Genomic DNA, 23,357 nt, shown 5'->3' with positions numbered 1-23,357 from the left:
TGCTTGTGTGTGCATGTTTCTGAAACAGTGCGTGCGTGTGTGTGAGAGGGTGTACATTTAACTGTTGTCAGTGGGGTGGTTGATAGTGGGACAGGGTGGCTGCGGGTGTGTGGGTGCGAGGGAATGACTTTAATTGTCTATGTTAAGCAAAAGGTGGGGGTCGGTGGGTGGGTCTGAGGCAATATTTTTATTTGTCTATGTAAAGCACTTTGAGTTGCATGTTATGTATGAAAAGTGCTTTATAAATAAAGTTTGATTGATTGATTGTCTTGTTTTATGCAAAATTCTTTGGCTAAATATCCACAAAAGTTAACTTTTCCTTGTCAGTGGCGCCGTTGTAGCTCTGTGACCCACTGACCTCTTGGTGACCCTTTGCTCTCGCTGCAGGATGAGACGTAATGTTGATATGGTGATGATTAACGATCGGGAGTCCGTGCATTGTGTTTTATTTTGAAAGAACCAGATGTTCTACACTTGTTACTTCCATGGTTGGTGCTTTCTGAACAACAGTGAATTTATGAGGTTTGGCAGCGGCCGGCGCTGAAAACATACCTGCAGCATATCTGAAACGTAGCGGAGCGGAGTGGCGCTCCAGGCACGCGCCGCTGCCGGTCCGGAGCGCCGGCTTCGGAAATGCTCTGATAGACTAGAGAGGGAGCGAAGTGCTCTGCAGAATGATTAGCTGGCGTTCCGGGGTGTGCACGCTGTATATGGAAATTGGGGGTAAGGTGCATGGCGTGTAATAGTCTCCAAGAGTTCTGAACTTCCTGGCATTAATGTAAACACTGAAACTGTGCAGCAGGAGCTTCATGAATGGGTTTCCATAGCGGAGCAGCTGCATGCAAGCCTCACATCACCAAGTCCAAGACCTCAACCCCATCCAGCACCTTTGGGATAAACTAGATCATGAGCCAGTGTCTGACCTCATAAATGCTCTACAGAATGAATGGGCACAAATTCCCACAGAAACACTCCAAAATCTTATGGAAAGCCTTCCAAGAAGAGTGGAGGCTGTTATAGCTGCAGAAGGGGGGAAACTCCATATTAAAGTACATGTGTTTGATTACACTGTCATTACTCTGTTGATGTAATGGCCAGGCGGCCAAATACTTTTGTCCATAGAGTTTATGTTCTGACCAGTACAATCGGGGTCTACCTGGACCCTTCTCCCAGTATGACCAGCCTGGAAGACCTCCAGGGAGGTAACAAGGTGATGTCTTGATCAGACGCTGTCACAGCTAAACGTCAAATAAAAAAACACAAATCAGCCTTCAGTCTAACGAAGGGAAAGCTCCCACTCATGACCTTTGTTTTTGTTTCTGTAAGAGTGTCAATCAGAGCACAACAACAACGACAACAACAGTTCAGTACAGTTCAAGATGTGGATCACCACAAAGACAGGTCTTGAAGAAGCTGCCACAGGCTGACATCTTAAATATTTTTCTCATCTTTCCAGTTCGTCTACTGTTCAAAATGTGATAAAGTTTCTTCTTTCTCTCCCACCCCGAGGGTCAGATGTGCAGAAACTCTCGGGCTCTGAATTCTTGATGCTGTTTTTGTCTCATCAGAGTTTTTTGTCGAGTCGTGATGCGGTAAAATGTAAAATGTGTTGACGCCTGGAGCTAAGTGGGTCAGAGAATAAAAACTGCTGAGTCACAGCTTCACACTCTCAGCTCTGACTCTCAAATCCAACCTCTGTTTAAAAACTTGCAGGACACAACTTTAAATGCTCTCCTCTGCCATCAGAACTAATCCTCTTTGTTTACCTGATGAATAAGATGCTAACGTTAATCTGAGATGCTATCGACAGATTAACTCGACTTTTAACGTGTCTTTTATTATCCTTTCACAAGGTTGCTGAGTATTAAAAAGGTCCTGAACATCCAACATTTCCAACACAGATTTAGCGGGGCAGCACTCCCTGGTAGGCTATGGACCATACTGTAGATTTATCCATGTGTTTCTGGAGAAATAACACAATCATCGATCAGCTACAGCCAGGCGTAAACTCCATCAGAGACGCGGTGAATCGTCAGCTCACGACTGAGTTGTTTATACAATTTTCTAATGGTCGTTCACGCTCTGAGCGCTTTCACTGTACGAGTCAAGTCAGGATAGTCTGTGGCTAATACCAGTGGAGTTTTCTTTCAAAAGTCTCACATGAAGTCGGATCTATTGTCTCTTTCAGACTTCACAGAAACAGCAACTAAACCACTCTCACACACAGAAACAGCATCATCAGCAAACACAACTAGCAGATGACTAATAACAAATATTCCATGTCAGCTGGAGGTCCACGGGTAGCTCTATTTCCTGCTACATTTTAGCAGAGTTTTGGAAAGAAAAATGCTCCAAAGCAGACAGTTTCGCCAGGCTCTGTCCTCAGGCAATCCATATTAACGCTCTTTCAAAGCTATAACTGATTTAAAATACACGGATAAAATGCTGACCTACAAGCACAGATTATTTGTGACCAGGTCTGCCAACAGAACAAGCCTGTGAATGGGCCCTTTCCTGTTCTGATTTATAGATGATGTTAATGCATGTGTTTGATCATTAGCTTGGTGCTAGCATCCTAGCTAACAGTTACTTTGAATTGGAGCTGAAGAGAGTGTTAACCTGTTAATGAGGTCTGATGGTGGAATTACGTATTTGTGTCACTTTTTATCCCCTTTTGCACACTCTTCAGCCTATTTTTGCCACTTTTATCTTTTCATCAGTTTTACCCAATTTCTCCCATTTTTGCCACTTTCAACAATTGTCTACTTTTAAATCGTATTTCACCAACTTTTACTCACATTTTTACATCTTTTTAACATCTGTTAAGCCATTTTAGCCTATTTTAAACCCTTTTGACCACTTTTTCTGCCCGATTTTTCCACTTTTAGCCAATTTTTGCCTCCCACTGTTTCCTATGTTGACCTACTTTGCCAATATTTAACTTTTTCACCTCTCTTTACACCTACTTGAGTCCGTTTTAACCAAATATCGCTTTGTTCTGCTAAATATTGCTACTTTAAACCCAGGTTTGCATCTTGAAGCCCTTTTCACCTCTTTTGATGCAAGGTTTTCCCACTTTCCATCTTTTTGCCACTGCCGATCAACATATGTCTTTTTAATCTTTTTTTTTTTACTCACATTTTTACCTCTTTATATCCAATTCATGTCTCATGGAACCCATTCTGCTTCCTCATAATCCCACTTTACCGCTACTTTTCTTGACATTTCGCAACTGTTAACCCATTTTTACCCACGCTGGTGAAATCGGCAGGGAGTTTTGTAAAGGGTTCCCTATCTTTGTTTGTTTGTTTGTATGTGTACAAGATAACTCGAGAACGGAAAGTCGGATCTTCACCAAACTTTCAGGGAATATTGGGATAGTGACAGAGAAGAATTGATCAGATTTTGGTGATGATCCACGCACCCGTTCGGTTTTTCTCAGTAATACCATAGTAATCAATGGGAGCGTGAGTTCCTCGCGGCGCTGCTTAGGCGTGGGTCTGCCGCCTCAGACGGCCATTCTAGTTGCCAATGTAAACCCTTTCTACCATTTTTATTTCAGATTTTGCCACTTTTAACCAATTTCTGCTTGTTTTAACCTATTGTTTTGTGTGTTGACCTTTTTTGCCACTATTAAACCATTTTTACCCCTTTTCACACCCTTTTTTGCCCAATTTGACCACATTTTACTGTTTGTTATGCTGATTTTTGTCACTTTAGTCCTTTGTTTGCATCTTGAACTCCTATTCACCACGTTTGATGCCAGTTTTTGCCACTTTCCACCTATTTTTGCCTCTTCTAACCAATATATGCCTCTTTTAATTGATTTTGCCACTTTTAAAATCCCATATCACCACCTTTTCCACTACTTTTAACCCATTTAAATTTAGTTTAAAGAAAAGGGGCTTACATTTATAAGATGATATATATACTGCTGCAAATTAACATGTAAAAACATTAATTGTTCTGATAAGAGTGGTTGTTATTCAGGTTAAAAATGATATCCCAGCTCAGGTTTACAATGGACCAGGATTCTTCTGACCTCTATGGGCCCCAGATTTGGCGGAGCCCCAGGCAGCTTTCCTTTATGATCCCTTACAGGCGGCCTTGTTTGTGACTCAGGATTATTTATTTAATAAGTGTTTATCTCAGGGGGAAGTGTCAGAAATCCCAGCTATTTAGAGAGCCTTTCCTCTAAGGTCACACCGTCCGTCAGCTGGTAAATGTTCTCATGTGAACACAGAGTTTGTGTTTCTGCAGCAATGGAAGAAACTGGTCCATGACTCAGACCAGATAAACTCAACTATAGGTGTGAGACGCTCTTAAAGATCAGCGATATAAAGAGCAGAAACAGACCAGTGAGCGTAAACATGTTTTATGTGACGTTACTCTTAAACCCTGAAATTCTGATAAAATCATCCGTCCGTTCCTCCAGATGTCTCTGCCATCTTTACTTTTTGAGTTTCACTCTCACTTTGACTCAGTTTCTAGAAATCATGTGACAGAGTGTTTGTGAGTCTGCAGGGTTTATCTCTGCACGCAGACGTGTGACCACGCCCGATGTGTCACGGTTGCAGCAGCTTCTGTTCTCACTGGAGGAGGATGATGACATCGTGGCGTCATGGCTCTAAGGTGTTTCAGGCTCAGATGGATAGAGGGAGGTTTCCTCACACATCTTTCCTCAGCTACTCACTTCCTTTCCTACATCCTCATATCCTTTCCTACATCCTCATTTAGTCCCCTTCACACCTTCATCTTACCTCATCCTGTCTCCTGCACCCTTGTTTCCTTTTCCTTCCTGCTTGTTTTTCCCAGCATTTGAACTTTTTCCAACATCCTTTCGACTTATGTGTCTTTCGTAATTGCTCTTCTCCTTTTCTCCTGCTTCCTTCTTTCCTTCCCTAAACCCTTGTTTGTTTTCCTTCAAACCTCCACCTCTCTGTAACTGTTTCTGGTTTTGTATCTGTCCCCCTTTTTTTTTTTTTTTTACCTATATTTGGTCATTCTGAGCATCCGTATCCTCTGCTTGACGTCCTCATTCCCTTTCATACCATCTTCTTCACATTGTCTTCATCTCTAACTGTGTACCTATCCACACTTCACACCTTTTATGTTATTCATTCTTTTATAAAGGTATATTTGCAGGTTTTTGAAAAGGACAGGGCAGTGAGTGTCAAAGGAAATCAGGAGGAGACCCGAGGAAATGAAATGCAGAAAAGGAGCCACTGGTTGGGTTCAAACTTGTGCTGCTCGTTTAGAAAATCAGTTTTTCATACAGGGGTCGTGACCTCAGTTTACTGTGTCACTATATTTAGTATTCTTCCCTTTGCTTATCTCTTTTTGTTCTTTATAACAGCCTCTTCCCTCACAGATATCTCTTATTTCCTTCCTTCATCCTTTCTCCTGTTTAACCCCTTGTGTCCTTTTGTCCCTTCATACCTCCTACCTTCTTCCGTTACTAAAATATCTTCACAAATCTTCCATTCTTAACTCATCATTGCACTCTGAATGATTGACTGACTGGCCACTCTTAGCCCAAATCATTGTCATATTCTTATTCTAAAGGCAATACTTCATCCGCTCCCCGTCATACATGTGTGATTTTATCCATGTGAAAAGTGCTGGAAGCCACAGACTCCATTTTGTGACTCAATTGCAGGATTTACTTTTGCAGTCAGTTCCTTTAGTCTGTCTTGAAACAGGTTAAATTAGTTTCAGATATGTTGGTCCTGCAGGAAGAAACCTCTGCAGTAGGTTGTGTCTGCACTGTAAGACCAAACTGTTGAAGGCTGTTAAAAATGGTCTTCTCTTAAAAATCCTAAACACTTACTTCAGCTCTTTTTATTACGAGTTGACTCCTGCACCTGCGATTGTTCTAAAAGTCAGAAGAAGTACTTTTTCCTGCCGACCTCTATGGAAAAAGTCACAGTATCAAAGAGATGTGAATAAAAGAACTACTCTGACACTAAATAGATGTTAGTGATGTTACAGTACATCCAGAAAGGATTCAGAGCTTTAAGATTCCCACATTTTGGGAGATATGACAAAGTGATAAGTATATATTTTGTTTGGTTTATATATACAGTGCTTAACAAATTTATTAGACCACCCTAACCCTAACCAAAGTGAGGTTTATGCCACAGCTGCCCTAGATTAACAGCATTGGTAATTACCAGAATCATTTTTTATGTTTCTGCAATGGTTAATACACCAATATGTAGAAGCTCTTTAACCCAAATCATATTTTTAATGCTAAAATATCATTATTATTGTTATCCATGAATTTTCTAATTTACTGATTTACAAAAAAATTAAAAAATAGTAAAGCACATTAATATTTCGTGATTAATATGTCAAATTATAGTTATTTACTTGCATTCCTGAAGAGAAAAATAAGTTTTAGTGGTTGAATGTTATGCTTGATTCATTTGGGACTTCTCAGAGAAGCCCAGTGAGCCGGCTCAAATTTGGGTTTAAAAAGATGCATTCAGTTTGAAATTCCTCATTCCTGTTCAAAATAGTAAAATGTGGAGAGCTCACTGAAAATGAAAGAGTCCGTATTAAAGCACTTCATGATGCTGGATGGTCTCTGGGACAAATATGACAGGTGGTCTAATAAACTTGTTAAGCACTGTTTATTTTTTTCTGTCTTTCTTCGTCTAAAAGGCATTTTCCTTTCCATTCTTTCTTTCCTTTCTATCCCTTTTCTGTAACTTCTATTTACTAAAAGTCTTTCTCCTCCCTCTCTCCTCCTCAGTCAAACTCATCCTCCCCTTTTGGCCCAACATTTTCCTCCTTTACTCATATTCTTCCCCATCTCCCTACATAATTCCTCCTTTTCTCCCTCATCCCTCCCCTTATTAATGCCTCACCAATTTAATCTCTTACATTTTTGACTTCTTTTCCTTTTACTTTTCTTAATCTCAATCTCCTTAATTTCTCTCCACTCGCCTCCTTTCCTTTCAAACCTTCATCCTCCCTCATTTCCCTCCTTATCTCCTTCTATTCTCCCTTCCTGCTGCTGTTTCACTATCTCACCCCAACTTTAACAGGAGTTGCTAAATCTGCAGCCTTTATTCCAGCCTTCACTCACACTCAGTCTGCTCCAAAGAAGTACCAATTTGTAATTTCGCCTAGGGTGCCAAAATTGCTAGAACCAGCCCGGTTCACGGGAACACGCATTTTAAGACTGAGGTTTAAGATTGAGGGTTAAGGGGAGAATTGGGATTCAGCCTTCATCTTCCTCAAAGTTGAGATTTTCCTGGGGCTCCCTTGGTATTGAGGGTTATCACTCAAAGAAAGATGGCGGCGAATGCAGGGAAGAAATCGAGATACAAATGTAATTTCTTCGCTAATAGAGATCTAAAAATTACGAAAAACACCAATATCTTATTTTAATGTTATTTTATGGATTATTTGCCTTTTTGTAGTGTAACATTTACTTTATTTTATGATCATAAGCTTACGAGTTTACGAGTTACAGCTGGTGTTTGGCGTTAGCTAACGGACGTGTTATACGGTGACTTTCAGCTGAATATGTCCGTGGTTGTGGTGTTTATACGTGTTATTTGGTTGAATATTAACACGTTCTTATTCTTATTCTTCCTCTGAATAGACAGACTATGCAGTTTTGGCACATTACTGCCCTCTACAGTCAATAGTCACAGTTACAATCTTAACTGCTATTAAGGGGTGTCCCATTTCTAAGTCACGAGATGGCCCTTACACTTGGTTTGGAGGGGCGAGCTGAGGCCCCGTCCCCACAGGAACGAATTCAGGTGCATACGCAAAAGTTTTTTGTTGTATCGGCGCTTCATCCACACGGAAACAGTGTTTCGGGTGACTGTAAGTGATACTTTTTGAAAACGGGTCCCAGAGTGCATAAATCCATAAACGACTATGTTTCATCTCTGTGTGGACGGCTATCCACATCTTTCTTGAAATGATTACGTCACACATAGCGTAGCTCTCTTAAGGCACCTGCACGGGTCCGGCCAAAACAAAACTGTATACAGTACAAAACCTTTATATGCATGCTCCGTAATTTTCTTCTCTCTTTTGGTGCATATCTGGGGCAGCGTTACAGCGCCACTTACAGTCTTGGCATATGCATTACATAGTTTTACCTTGTTTTCAGTGGTTCCGTGTTAGCACTAATATTTCCTGAAATGATTCCGTCTTTAGGGAAAACTTTTTCAAAATGAAACAGCAATATATCATTTTCGTCTCCATGTGGACAGGGCCTAAGACTGAGGGTTAAGCTTGTGGGTAAGATTGAGGGTTAAGGGGAAAATTGGGATTCAGTCTTAGTGCACACTGACACTAGGCCATCCGTACCGTATTCTAACCGTGCTGAAGCCCATTTGACCCCCTCCCCTGTCCCCCCTTTGGCCGGCACTCACACTGCTCAACGCATCCAGGCCTGGGCATTACATGAAGCATCCACCGTTGATGACTCAGTATGCACAAGTGTTTTTAAGGCTGTAGTTACAGATTTATATGATATCTGATCTGACACTAGAATTATTTCCCCTGACCTGGAATCAGCTACATTAACTATACAGAGCCAAATGAGGAGAGAGAGAATAGGCGGTTCATATCGGGGAGTTATCGCTCACAGCATATAACCTGGAGCCTGATCAGAGTTCCAAGCACTTCTGCTGAATGAAACCTGGACTTTTTAACTCATATGAGCCCCTACAGTCATTCCTCTGCATGTCCATACTATCTGAATCTCCTTGGCATTCTTTTATGCGCCACTAACTGTGCCTTTTCTCAGCGTAATCCTGGATGCCTGATAGCTCTTGTGTGTCCAGAGCAGGATTCAATGTTCACTTACAAGTTTTTTTTACCGTGACAAGAGCAATTTTAACCATCTGATGAGAGCTGGAGGTGAAAACGCCTCAGGATTTATAAATGATGCGTCGTTCAAACGTCAGCGATCAAGATCCCACTTTCACTTCTTAGTGACATGAAATAGAATTAGAGGTAAGTTATTTCAGTGGATGATAGTTTGGCATTATAACTTTTTAATAAGAGAGGTTAAATTAGCCGTGTGATTAACCCCGGCACACATTTGTCTGCGTATTTGGCACTCTCCTTTATGCATGGAGGATGAAATGTATGTGTTATCCTGTGAGCTGCTGTTTGTGACTAAAACAAAGGAAGAAGTTTTATTTTACAAACCAAAATCCTCTCACAGTCATTAAAGCCTGACTTTGCCAGAAACTGGTCAGAAATGTGGACTGGACTGGGATCCTGCTGTCTCTAGCGTGCAGCTGCTGCCTGGTGGGCTCTCTGAGGCGGGTCCTCTTGTTACTTCATGTTACGTCACATTCCCATGCTTGTGCTCCTTCATTTGCATCCGTGCCGTGCCTAGGCCCACCTTGTCCATCCGTGCCAGGGTTGCGAAGCGTGCCGCACTGAAGCATGGAACGATTGCACTCACACTGGTCAAACGTACCAGACTTTAGGCTGAAAGAGCTTCCACAGTTGTGCGCACTGCGCACAGTTTCCTGTGAAATTTCCGTGAAATTCTACATTTCCCACAATCCGTTGTTTACATTTTTCTGTCATGGTGTCCTACACTGATGAAGCCTGCTGGCTTTGCAAAGCAATAAAATTAAGAGATGGTGGTATGTACGGCCATTAAATGCCATAGGAGGCGAGGAAGGGGAGTATGCCTGGTTGGTGAAGGACATACGAAGTACTGACGTGGAAAAACGTTTTCAATATTTCCGAATGACACATAAAAAGTTCGATGATCTAATTGGGCGCCTAGCCCCACTCCTTCTCCACTCTGGGAGTCACCACTCACCCCGTCAACACTGCACAGAGGAACAAAATGCAGGTCGGTGTCACATTTGTCACAAGCAGTGTTTTGTGTAACACCAGTATGCGGAGCGGAGTCCGCATGGTCATAAAATTTGAGTTTTGCACTCACGGGCGTTGCGGACGTCCGCTTTGAGTCCATGCGGACCTCCGTGGAGTCCGTTCCGCGTATGTTCTGCCAGAGTATGTTTGGGCCTTTAGACTAACAAAAATAGATCTGTGATGACTAAAACTGACAAAAACTCAGTTTAGTTTTCGTCAAGATGACTAAAAGTATGTAAATGTAAGCAAGCACAGGACGTGCAGAGGTTGCAGAATAAAAACATTACCACCCTTCAGGCTCACCTGAGGAGAAATTTCCGGAATATTCCTTGCTGCATTCACACATCTGCTCACCTCAGCTCTTCACAGGAATAATGGGGGACAGAAAGGCACACATCCAGATATTTAGGATGAATAATGGCCATTTGATGATCTTGGAATGAAAACTCAGAGCTGTGTCTCAGGATCTATGTGTTAAGCTGTAGTTTATTGAATGTTTGGTCATATATTCTGTATTTGGATGGTTTTTACCAGTCCACTGTGGTTAAAATGACCAAATAAAGCTGCATGTTTAAACATCTGAGCATTAAACGGCCCTGCTCTGATATCAGCGCACAGACGAAGGTGTTGTTCTGAATAAAGCTCGCCCATCTGTCGTATCAGCAAACACACTCAACTTAAAATTCCTGCAGAGAAGAATCAACTGCCAGCCGGCTCGCCTGCAGCCAAAACAGACTGAACAACAGTTTAACCCCCTCCCCCTCCTCCACCACCATCACCAACCCACCACCACCCACAGCAGCAGCTCCACCGCTGGCTGTGCCCATGGCCTCATTCCTGCAGCCTCAACAAGCCCCCCCCCCCGCCTCTCGATCGGACCCCTGCTGCTCTCAGAGATAAGAGCCGAGGCCTCCGTCTGCTGCAGAAGCACACAGCAGTTATTAAAGGAGCATTTACACAAGTTTATCACTGCATGAGTGTCAGAGCAGCTGACTGAGAGCTACATGCTTCATCTGGACTCCTGAAGCTCCTAAAGGTCCAGACAGAGAGAGGGTTGAGGAAGTAGGGGTGTCTCCACGAGCTAAATGGTCCATTTTCTCATCTGTGGATAAACCAACTCATCAAGCAGATTCCTTTCAATATAACAGGATTTGATCCATCCTTTTCCTCATTAGAGGTGCAGAAATACTTCCTGTTTCAGCTTGAGTTCATGTTTGAGTCCTCACATCTTAGTCTTTACTTTTAGTCCTAGCATTTATTTTCTTGCTTAAATCTGGTACCAGACCATGGTAGTGTGTTCTCTGCACCCTGCTAAACCTGGGGTCTCTGCTTTCTGCTGCTGAGAGGCAGAATAGATACAGATGCATTGTTTTTACAAATTTACCCACAGTGGAGAAATATCACAGATTTTGAATGTCTGACAAAAACTACATTACATTTTAGTCTAGTTTTAGTCATCTTGACAAAAACTAAACTTACTTTTGGTCAGTTTAAATCATCACAGATCTGTTTTTGTTAGTCTTAGTCTAGTTTTTATCATGGAAAAAAAGGCTGTCAATGAACATTTTCAGTCATAGTATTAGTTGATAAAATTACCACTGATTCAGAGATCAGAACTAGGGCTGAATGATTTGCAAAAATAATCTAATTGCATTTTTTTCTCATTTATTTTCTGTACCACTCTTTACCATCCCGTTGGGGGTGGGGGGTTAGAGGCGGGGTACATCCTGGACTGGATGCTAGTTAATCACAGGGCTGACATATACGAAATGCAATTTTTCCCAAATACTGCAATTGCGATTTAATGTGCAATTAGATTGTGGTTCCTTGTCTTATTTATTTTTCAACAAATACAAGCAATAAATCATTCTATTTTATAACATTAGATTGAATTTACTAGAGCAGAATGATTGAAAATATCTAATTATGGTTATTATGGCTCATATTACAAATTTAATCAGTTGCTGTATTGAAGGAAATGATTAATTTTATGTTGTTCTTGCTACGATTTAGAAAACACAAACAAGAAAAGCAGGGTTTTTTAAGAGTACCTGGATGCATCTGAGGACCTCCACTTCACACCGCATGTCAGAAAATCACCACCATATCTCGCCTTCTAATACCAGACGTCACTTGAACTGAACGCCTTCTTTGTTGTTTTCTCAGTTTGTCGCTGCCGTGTTGTTAGAGGCAAGTCCTCCAAGTAAGGAAATACAAGTAGACAAAAAATATGTGAGTTTTCAGCTTAACAAGCACAGCGATAATGTCACGTTTATTTTAATGAATCGATTAATGATCCAAATTCAAGTATCACTGAGCACAGACATAATATACAATGAGAGACTGGCTGACTGGATGCCAACGTTGCCGCCGTGCTGCCAGAGGCAAGTCGCTACATCATTCAATACAGTAGATAAGGATTGTGCAACTTTTCGGAATAAAAAGCTCAAACAACGAGATTGCGTGGATCTGAATTAAACCTTGATAATAAATGATGCATGTTAAAACAATAACTGACAGTGAAACATAAAAGCAGAATCTGCTTTCTTGTATTTTCTCAGTGTATGAAAAGATGTACTCCATGATTTAAAATAAAATTATTTAATATATAATAGAGTTTCATATATGTATAGATATTTTTTATTTTGTATTCATATATTTATATTAGGGCAGGGGAATTAATCGCAAATTAGATTAAATCACAGTATGGCCCATTGCGATTTTCAAATCGCAGAGGGTGCAATATTTCTTTAACCTGAAATACTAGTTTTAAAATGGGTTTTTTTTGCAGCAGAGATGTTACGTATCACATATCATGCAATCATTTAAGTGCCATTTTTTTCGAATAGTCTGCAAAAAATCCTTTTTCTTCATTTTTGTATGTTTTTCTTAATGAATATGGGAATAACATAAAAATGATCACTCCTTTCAAAAGAAGAATTCATATCCGATTTGCAATACCATCGAAATCATCACACTAAGTTATTTTTTCAAAACTGTTCAGCCCTTCTTTGATATTGTGCTGGTTTTAATTTAGAATGATTTAATGCTTGGAAAATATATGAGGGACTTCAGAAATAATCACATATCAAATCGCAATATTCACGAAAAAAATCGCAATGAGATTATTTTCCCAAATCGTTCAGCCCTACTTCATATATACATACTGATCTGATCGTTTGAGTTTTTAATTCCAAAAACGTACACAGTCCTTGTCTGCTGTATTGAATGACACAGTGGACTTACCTCTGGCAACATGGCGGCGACATCGGCGTCCAGCCAGCCAGCCAATCTCCCGTCACATACTATGTCTGTGCTAAGTGAAACTTGAATTTGGATAAAATCTTATCTTATTCTTCATTAATCTTATATAATCACTGTGCTCCTTAGTCTGAAAAGTCACATATTTTACGTCTACTTGTATTTCCTTATGTGGTGGACTTTCCTCTATTGATGTGGCGGCAATGCACAAAGAAAAAACGAAGAAGACGTTCAGTTCAAGTGAATTCTGGTATTAGAAGACGAGATATGGCAGTGCACTTCTGACTTCCAGTATGAAGTGGAGGTCCTCAGTTGCATCAAGGTCCCTCTCCAATTTTTGTAAATTCTCTTAAAGTACTTGAATGTTTGAATAATGTGTATAAAATCTCTGCAGCAAAAAAACTGGTGATTGGACACATTTAAAGAAATATTGGTACTTCTGAGGTTGGTACGTTGCAGAAGGCCGTAGTGTGATTTAATCTAATTTTCCGTTTATTGCCCAGCCCTAATCAGAACTAACATGATATTAAATCAATAATCAACGGTAAGATCAGACTGACGACCGGTGGTCAGAATAAACCATCAGCACTTTTTCAGAAATCAGGGCCGATGCCGATACAAATATCTAAAATAGTAGCGTAGTAGATAAAACACAGATGTCCTTTAAAAGACTTTTTTGTGTAACAAACAAAACTGACATTTTCTCCTGTGATCGACCATTAAAACAGATCAGAGTTTATCCAAAGGGTCATATCTTCTGCCTGATCATACACCTCCTCTCTGAATCAGCTGCTAGGTGTGCTGAATGCCAACTTTAACACGTCATAACGGATAAACTTCCTCTAATGACATCAGTTTGTGCCCACGTTATTCACCAACAGATGATGTTTATTAAAAGGACCTGTATCGATGTCAAACCGATGAATCTGTGCAGTCTCTTAGCTGCAAATAATTCATTAAGCCTTTTTTTTAAATATCAGCTCATTATCAAATTAATTCCTTCAGTGGTAACTGTTGCAGTGGTATAGTACTAGTATACTTTAGTATACTGTATCCCACTGTTTACAGGGGAAAAGAGAATGAGAGAGGAGGGAGGGCATGCAATTGGGCAGCACAGTGAAGGATGTCTTTGTTTATCCTCCAGCCTTTTCTCCTCCTGCTGCAGTGATCAGCCATCACATAGTCCTTCCCAGTGGGCCAATCAGAGGGCTTGTAGTTACATTTTGAGGAAGTGTACGTCAGTTAGGGTTGTTGCCTTACAGTGAAAGGATTCCTGATTTGTACCTGGATAGACATGATGCATGATTGTTCAACTGAAAGCAAAAGTGAAAAAAAAATTAAATCCTGGCATGTTGGTTATTAGTTCATGTTGTTCAGATGGATGGATGCATAGATAGATGGATGGATAGTCATGGGCTGTGCAGACTTACATCCTAAGCTCCAGCACAGCTTTGACTCAGGGGCATAAATCAGATTTTAATAAATGCATGAGAACCATAAACAAGTCTATTAACAAAAACCAAACATCGTCTTTCAGGCTTTCTCTTTCAACCCTACCTCCATCATCTCTTCTCTAGCTGCAGGACTGTAATCAAGGACAAAGAGTGGTGAGGATGCCGTGACCTGAAGTCATTTATGGCTGACTGCTGACTCCACCTGAAGCCCTGAAAATCTGCCTACTGCTTCTAGAGGTTATCAGATGATAGATCATGGATGAACCTCCAAACAGGATGAATCAGAGCATCACCCAACCTCATGAACGTCCTACTGTTCTACTCCTGCTTCTATTTGTGCAGCAGTGAGGTCTCAGAGGAGTAAAGTTTCTATTGTATAACATGAGTGAAGATGACTCATGTGTCCAGAAATAGAGGGAGAGCCCACGCAGCGCTGAGACGGTCAGGGAACGCACGAGTACACGATGCACCAAAAACAAACTCTGAACCCCTGATGATCCAATCTCTGAGATTAAAGACCTTAAAACATCGGAGTTAAGGGAGACAACGACGTTAAAACTTAGTATGAATGCATACACACGTGTTCAGAACAAGAAAACGCTTTGGATCAGTGTAAACAAAAGAGAGTTGATGTTTAAATCGACAGAAATGGTAGGAAAGAAAGTTAAAGTACCTCAAATCCATCTGCAAACACATCCACAGTGGAAGTACTTTGAACATCTTACAACATGTTTGTTTGGAAGTAAAATCCTCGGTATGAAGAGAATCAAAAGCAGCACAGTCATCTGTCACAAACACTGCAGGCTCTTTCTAGCTCCCACAGGACTGTAAAGCCATTATTCCCCGCTACAGTAGGTTCAATAGGACAGAGTCATCAGTTAGCCGGCCTCTGTCACGTTACAGTGCCTCCCTGAAGTCCCATCAATAATCAATACTTTAGATTTTTAAAGCGCTTTGGTTTAAAATGACAGTCTGCATTATCCCAATCATTAATCCAAAAGTACCAGAACTTAACCCTCAGAATCCCAGGCAAGTTTGCATGCAAAAACTGATGTTAACCCCTTTAAAAAACCATGAAATTATTAGGGGTGTGTATTGGCAAGAATCTGGCGATACGATACGTATCGCGATACAGGGGTGGCAATATCGGTATATTGGGATATATTGTGATACTATGAGCAAGGTGATATATTGCCGTATTTTTGTAATTTTACATGTACAGTGCTTAACAAATTTATTAGACCACCTGTCATATTTGTCTCAGAGACCATCCAGCATCATGAAGTGCTTTAATGCGGACTCTTTCATTTTCAGTGAGCTCTCCACGTTTTACCATTTTGAACAGGAATGAGGAATTTCAAACTGAATTCACCCAAATTTGAGCCGGCTCACTGGGCTTCTCTGAGAAGTCAGAAATGAATCGAGCATAACATTCAACCACTAAAACTCAGTTTTCTCTTCAGGAATGCAAGTAAATAACTATAATTTGACAAATTAATCAAGAAATATTAATATGCTTTTCTTTTTTCATTTTTTTTGTAAATCAGTAAATTAGAAAATTCATGGATAACAATAATAATGATATTTTAGCATTAAAAATATAATTTGGGTTAAAGAGCTTCTACATATTGGTGTATTAACCATTGCAGAAACATAAAAAATGATTTTGGTAATTACCAATGCTGTTAATCTAGGGCAGCTGTGGCATAAACCTTACTTTGGTTAGGGTTAGGGAGGTCTAATAAATTTGTTAAGCACTGAATATATATATATATATATATATATATATATATATATATATATATATAGGTATGTATATGTGTGTGTGTGTATTATTTATAAATATGTAATTGTAAGTTAATATGGAATATAACAAAACAAAATTAAGCTATTAATAAAAATGCTTTAAAATTATATGTATAGTATATAAATATAAAATATATGATGTATTACAAAATATATGGTCTTGCATCATCTAGAGTTTTAACTTTGTTGCTGTAATTAATTAAAATGCTTTCAAGAATTAAAAAAAAAAGAAAAATAAATCAATATAGAGTAAATGTACTAAAATCTTTTATATTTCATGGTACATCAGCTTTTATGTTTTCACTAAATGGCAAGATGCTTGTGGAGGAAGACTGATCCTCATGTCCAGCTTTAAGGACTGATGGACTTGGTTGTGAGGAGGGCATGACGTGACAGGCCAGTGTTTTTTATCATATTACGGAAGCCGTCATTCTTAGGACACTATGACGGCGCAGGTCCTTACAAAAAAACAAAGTATTGACTGGGGAATTATTTCACTCTGCCGTGGCATATCTTACAAATGACTTGACTCCTGTATAAGTCTGTGCCGTCTTTACTGGTTTGGAAGCCAAAATACGTCCACATATCCGCTATGAATGCAGCAGAAGCTGCTCTGCTGGGTAGGAATGAGCAAACTCGCTTAGACTGGAAGTCTCGCGTGATCTCATTGTCTCGAAGAGGGAAGAGTCAACTGCTTGCTGCCAGCTGGTGGTACCTGCCGCCAACTAGCAGTCAGGGGGTGAAATTACACCACAAACTACCAAACTAATTATTCATTGAACAAATATTGATACAGTATTGTGGGATGAAATATTGCGATATATCATTGTATTGATATTTTCTAACACCCCTAGGAATAATAGACATATATTTTCTCAGGCCAACTTGGACTGTTGTTATTTGTGTGCTGCAAAGATGTCAGATAAATGTATTAAAAATTACCATAAAGATATCGTAAAAAACAAAACATAGTTCTCATAGTTGATTCTCATAGAACTTTATCACACCCAGATCAACAATGAATGAGTCTTTTCACATCTGCATTTAGCTCCTACTGGCCTCGTCTATCAGGAGAGGAACAAACACAACAGAAACTATCTTTGCACACATGTGTGCATTCCGTTAAATCCCTGAGTTTACATAATCAAAAAATGCGCCCTGAACTTGTAATTCCAACTTGTAAAGTCAGAGCAATCCCAGTTACCTTCAGTTACAAGCTCTTAACAAATGGAACCCATTCACCTCTGGATTCCCAGTTCTGACTTCCAAGATAAATGGAATGCAGCATAACTATCTTGTCTGTTTTTGGCTGGCCCTGATTGGTTAGTACCACTAGTGAAACAATAGAAGAATTTGAAGCATCGCGATTGGCTGACAGGATAACAGGAAGTGTTGTTTTTTACTTCCTGTGTCAAATTTGTGGACTGATGGCAACACTGCTAAGTCTTCATCACAAAAAAATATAAATAGTCATAATCATGAGTCAGCAATGTGGATTAGATCTAAATAAACACTGAACTTTGCACCAGGATTAGAATATTCTGGGAGGGATAGAAACACCAGGAGTCGTCTGTAGGTCTGCTTCAGATCACAATTTACTCCACAGAGATCTGTCTCATGGTTCCTGAGATACTGTACCAAACACATTTGCTACTGCTTGGGATTGCTGAGGGTTAAAAACAATTTCAGCTCTTCAACCATGCACTAACCAAATGCTGCAGTGAATAAAAGTGTAAGAGAAATGGTGGTCTGCTTAGGTTCAAAGGTCACCAAATACTGCCATCTCTAGAGTCCCATTGGCATCTAAAGTGAACATCCAGGAATCAGAGGAGGAGACACTGAGATAAAATGTGTTAGTTCTTAAATGCATGTAAGCATGTCAAGGTCAGATCAGAGCAAAGATCTGCAGCAAAGCAACAATTACAGCTGTCTTAACTGAGCCGTCACCGATTTAGCCGTCTGATGACATTTCCTGAAATCATCTCAGTGAGTCGCAGACAGCAGAATGTTGCAAGCAGATAAATGTGAAATAGTAAATAAAATTCCATTTTAAAAGCCTATAAAAGCCAACAATTATTTGTTCAACTACAATAATCCTATTTATGCTGTGAATTTTGCAAATGTCCAACTCCCCCTCAGCTGTCCACGTTAGCAGGACACGTGGTGCTATACGGGCTGATACTTGAGAAATTCATGATTTAATTTTGCTGTGGAAAATTAAACATTCTCAGCAGATATCTTCCTTATAAAAAGACTGAGCTAGTGAAGTGTTTTTTGTGTTTATATGTTCCGTGAACTTTTGCTGCCACACTAACCCCAAATTTCCATATACAGCGTGCGCGCCGTGGCGCGCTGCGGCACGCCGGCAAATTGAACTGCACAACACTTCGCTCCCTCTCTAGTCTATCAGAGCATTTCCATAGCCGGCGCTCTAGACCGGCAGTGGCACGTGCCTGGAGCGCCACTCCGCTCCGCTTCGTTTCAGATACGCTACAGGTCTATTTCAGCGCCGGCCGCTGCCAAACCTCGTAAAATCACCGTTGTTCACAAAGCACCAACCATGGAAGTCACAAGCGTAGAACATCCGGTTCTTTCAAAATAAAACACAATGCACGGGATCTCGATCGTAAATCATCACTTCATCAACATTATGTCTCATCCTGCAGCGAGAACAAAGGGTCACCGAGAGGTCAGTGGGTCACAGAGCTACAATGGCGTCATTGATGAGGAAAAGTTAACTTTTGGGGACATTTAGCCAAAGAATTTTGCATAAAACCACAGATCCTTTAAGGGAACATTTACCTTTTAACTTCCTAATGTGCTCACTCAATAGAGGAAGCTATAATATCATGGACTTATACTGGAAAGGATGATAAATTAACCCCAAAAGGTAAAATAGTCCTGATTACATGCTATTCCTGCGTGAACTCGCAGTTCTCCCGTGATCTCTTCCTGCTGATCAGGGCTGCGTGCCACTGCGCTGTGCTCTAGACTCGCTTCCAGTGGGCTAGGTCGCTCGCCTTTCGGTAGGAGCAAACCTGCGGCGCTTCAGTGCACGGCGCGCACGCTGTATATGGAAATTCGGGGTAAGATGATGATGATATAAATGATATTTATTATCATGACGACAAAAACACTAAAAAAAATACATAAATCACTTTAAACTGAGTGACTGCAAATGATGCATCGTCTCCTTCAGTCACAGCGGTGTGAGCTGGTCAGCTTTAAGAATGTTGCAGAGCGCCACCTTAGAAGCAGCTGAAAGTTTTCACCTGTTTTGTTGTGAATCTTTAGTCTGAACTAAAATTGGACCAAATTATAGGATCAACACACCTAGATAACATGGTTGAAGATTGATTTACTCCTCGATGTTTAAACTCAACTAGATGTTCTGAGCATGCTCACAGCCTCCGGGCTTTGACCTAGAAGTCAAACAGCAGAAATGCTAAACACAGCAGAAGCTGAGTTGTTGCTGACCTTTGGATACCAGCATAAGCTTTGAGGGATCATGTGCATCATATTTGCATCAAGAGTGAAGAATATACGGCAAGTAAGAAATACACAACCCCAGGGTGCAGGTCGCCTGGTGGTCAGGTCTTGCCTCATGCACACGGGTGGAACAGGTTCAAGTCCAGCCTGCAGGCCCGAACATCTCACCCCCAATTCTATCGACTATCCTATCAACTATCCTAAAAAATAAATCTAAAACTCCAATTGCATAAAAGTTAGGGAGCTGTGTAAAATGTAAATAAAACAAGAATGTAACGATTGTCAAATCTCATGAAGGAGCACTCTGTGACTAACTGAGTTGATTGGCAACAGATCAGTAACATGACTGGGTGTAAAAGGAGCATTTTAGAGAGGCAGAGTCTATCAGAAGTACAGATGGACAGAGGTCCATCAATCTGCAAAATAACTGCATCTAAAAATGTTCCTCAACATACCATTGCAAAGACATTGAATACCCCATTGTCTACAGTCCATAATATCATCAAAAGATTCAGAGAATCTGGAGAAATCTCTGTGAGCAAGGGACAAGGCTGAAGGGGCCCTCAGGGGCCACTGCATTAAAACAGGCATGATTCTGTTCTGGAAATCACTGCATGGGCTCAGGAACACTTTTAGAAATCATTGTCTGTCAACACAGTTGGCCGTGCCGTCCACAAATGACAGTTAAAGCTGGAGAGAAGAAGCCATATGTGAACAGGATCCAGAAACACCACCATCTTATCTGGGCAAAAGCACATTTAAAATGGACTGAGAAAAAAATGGAGAGCTGTTATTTGGTCAGATGAATCAAATTGCAAAATTCTTTAACAAAGTAGTAGTTTAAGTGGATGAAATTAGAGATAGACTATCCAGCTTGTTATGAGTCACAGTTCTAAAGCCTGCATCTCTGATGGTACGGGGTTGGATTCATACCTATAGCGTGGGCCGTTTACACATCTGGAAAGGAACTATCAACGCTGAGAAGTAGAGAGTGGTCTTAGAGCAACATCTGCTCCCATCCAGACAACGTCTCTGTCAGGGAAGGCCTTGATCATTTCAGCAAGACAATGCTAAACCACATACCACATCCATCACAACAGCATGGCTTCACAGGAGAAGAGTCTGGGTCCTGAACTGGTCTGCCTGCAGTCCAGACCTTTCAACAATAGAAAACATCTGGAGCATCAGAAAAGGAAAAACCCAGCAAAGAAGACCCAGGACTGATGAGGAGCTAGAATCCTACATCTGACAAGAATGGGACAACATTTGGGTCAGGTATAGGCGCATATGCCGGTCTGGCACTTCATCTCTTGAACCTTGGTCCTGTGCTGCTCTGGTTTCCTGATGACCATCCTCCAGGCCTGCACCAGGCCCATGCCCCATCTCCCCAGGTATTCTCCCAGCTGTTCCCTCCATGACACACATCTGTCCTGAGGACCTAGATCAGCCCACCGGGTTCTTGGCACTCATTATGCGGTGAGCTGCCCAGGAAAGCGCATAAGGTAAAGATTTCCTAAGCACATCCTACTTCCTAGTTGTACTTCCTACTCCTAGGTAACATCAGCCAAAACTTGTTGGAGATATGCAGCCACATGCACAGCAAATTCTCCTTAAAAATACATTAAAAAGATCAGAATTGCAGCAAAACAGCAAAATGGTACGAAGTGTTAGCCATAAACCATAGGTGGGTGAGTCCATCTTCCATATTCTCAGATTCAGTTTAAAGACCAGACAGAACTGCTCTCTCTCCATACTAGTGAAGGAGCTCGTAGCTCCGAGGAGGGCAGCTACAAGTTGATCCGGTTTCCAACATTTTCTGAATGCCTCAGAAAAACTATTAAAAATATGAAGACAGTTTATGTCCCCAGGTTTTGTCATGTGTGGTACATTGAGTTCGTGCTTTTTTCGTAAAGGCAGAGGGCTTTGCCCCGCCCACCAAAACAGCTCTCACTTTATTTTAAGTGGGGAGCAGAGGGAGCCATGGCATGTACTGCAGCTAGTTTGTAAAGTAAAAAAGCAAAAGATGATGACAGATAGGCAGCTCAACAATGACCAATGCAAGAACTTCAAGACACAATTGTGGCTTCACCTCAAGAACGATACAGACGAGGTTATCATCTGGAATCCACACAAAGATACAGACGAGGTCAAATCAATCATAGTCTTACTATCAACCAAAAAATTCATGGTAATGAATAGATAGATAGAAAGATAGATAGACAGATAGACAGATAGATAGATAGATAGATAGATAGATAGATAGACAGACAGACAGACAGACAGACAGACAGACAGATAGATAGATAGATAGATAGATAGAAACATTTTAGACCTATTACAGGAATGATGGGGAGGATTTGAGAGTGGAGGCCGGCCGGCAGATGTTGGAGGTGGGGGGGTGGTGTTACGTAAAACCATCCTCTCCTTCTTAATCCATCCTCCATCCTGCATCCCTCCTCTCCTCTCCTCTCCTCCGCGGCATGCTCACTCTTCAGCAGCCTCTTACGTAACTTCAGACACACCACCTCAATCACATCTGAATATTTAACTGTCATGTGTTTCATGAAGGTAAAGAGTGAGACGCCTGCAGGATGGGGGGGGGGGCGAGGAGGAGGGGACGTGGGAGCCCTCTCTGCCCCGCAGCGGCGCACCGCAGCCCGGCGTGTCAAAGCGCTGGCTGCCCGGGACAAGGTCGACCATAATCGGGGATAGCTTGGCTAAACTCCCGCTAAAACATTCGCCTCTACACCCGCCGTATGTTTACAGTCGTCCCTACTCTTCTACTGCATTTTAGCGCCTACTTTCCACCGCAGTACCGCTTTACATCAGCGTTTATCCCTTTATAACGATGCCAGCCTGTTTTATACATAATTTAGCTCACATGCAGCCCTTCAAAGTAGACGCTAATGTAGAGAAACAGGCTGTAATATTACCCTCAGTAACAGAGATGTTCCTGTAAGTCATATGACGATCACTAAAGGTGAGATTGGCGCTTAAATGTTGAGTTAAATGTGATTATTGTGATGATATGAGGCCATGAAAGCAGAGCAGAAGCTGGCTCTTACCTGTTTGTTGTCACCAGTGTTTGTTAGAAACATCCAGCAGCTCCGTCATCAACTGTTTCTCACTGCCTCACTCCCAAATATAGTGCCACTGTGTGTGTGTGTGTGTGAGTGTGTGATAGCAGCACTGTGCCTCACTCTCTCTCTCTCTCTGCTGCTCTATCAGTCCGTCTATGCCGCTCTACCACTCTCTCTCTCTCTCTCTCTCTCTCTCTCTCTCTCTGGACCAGTCCATTCACAGCAGAGGGGGGGTTAAACATGACAGTGCAACATGTCGATGACAATGACAGTGGGTGTGTGTTAATCTCCTCTAATACCACCGGGCAAATGATAATAACCACACTCCAGTATATTAACACAAATACCTGCAGAGTCTGACCTTCAGCTGCCTCACTGTAACGATTATGAATGC

At 41.1% G+C, this 23,357-nt stretch overlaps 1 protein-coding gene across 7 annotated transcripts in view; it reads right to left on the bottom strand.

The window, feature by feature from the left end:
• Positions 1-23,075, bottom strand: part of LOC121509743 (dematin-like) — a 69,207-nt gene extending 46,132 nt beyond the window's left edge. For 6 of the 7 annotated variants that reach the window (XM_041787401.1, XM_041787403.1, XM_041787397.1 and 3 more), the window contains exon 1: positions 22,949-23,075. The gene's annotated coding sequence lies outside the window, so the exon portion shown is untranslated. The remainder of the gene's footprint in view (positions 1-22,948) is intronic. The other variant, XM_041787398.1, reaches the window with a different exon arrangement.
• Positions 23,076-23,357: the final 282 nt, after the last annotated feature.

Source organism: Cheilinus undulatus, linkage group 5 (assembly GCF_018320785.1).
Source record: "Cheilinus undulatus linkage group 5, ASM1832078v1, whole genome shotgun sequence".
NCBI classification, from domain to species: Eukaryota; Metazoa; Chordata; class Actinopteri; order Labriformes; family Labridae; genus Cheilinus; species Cheilinus undulatus.
This window is presented reverse-complemented; position numbering and strand designations above follow the sequence as displayed.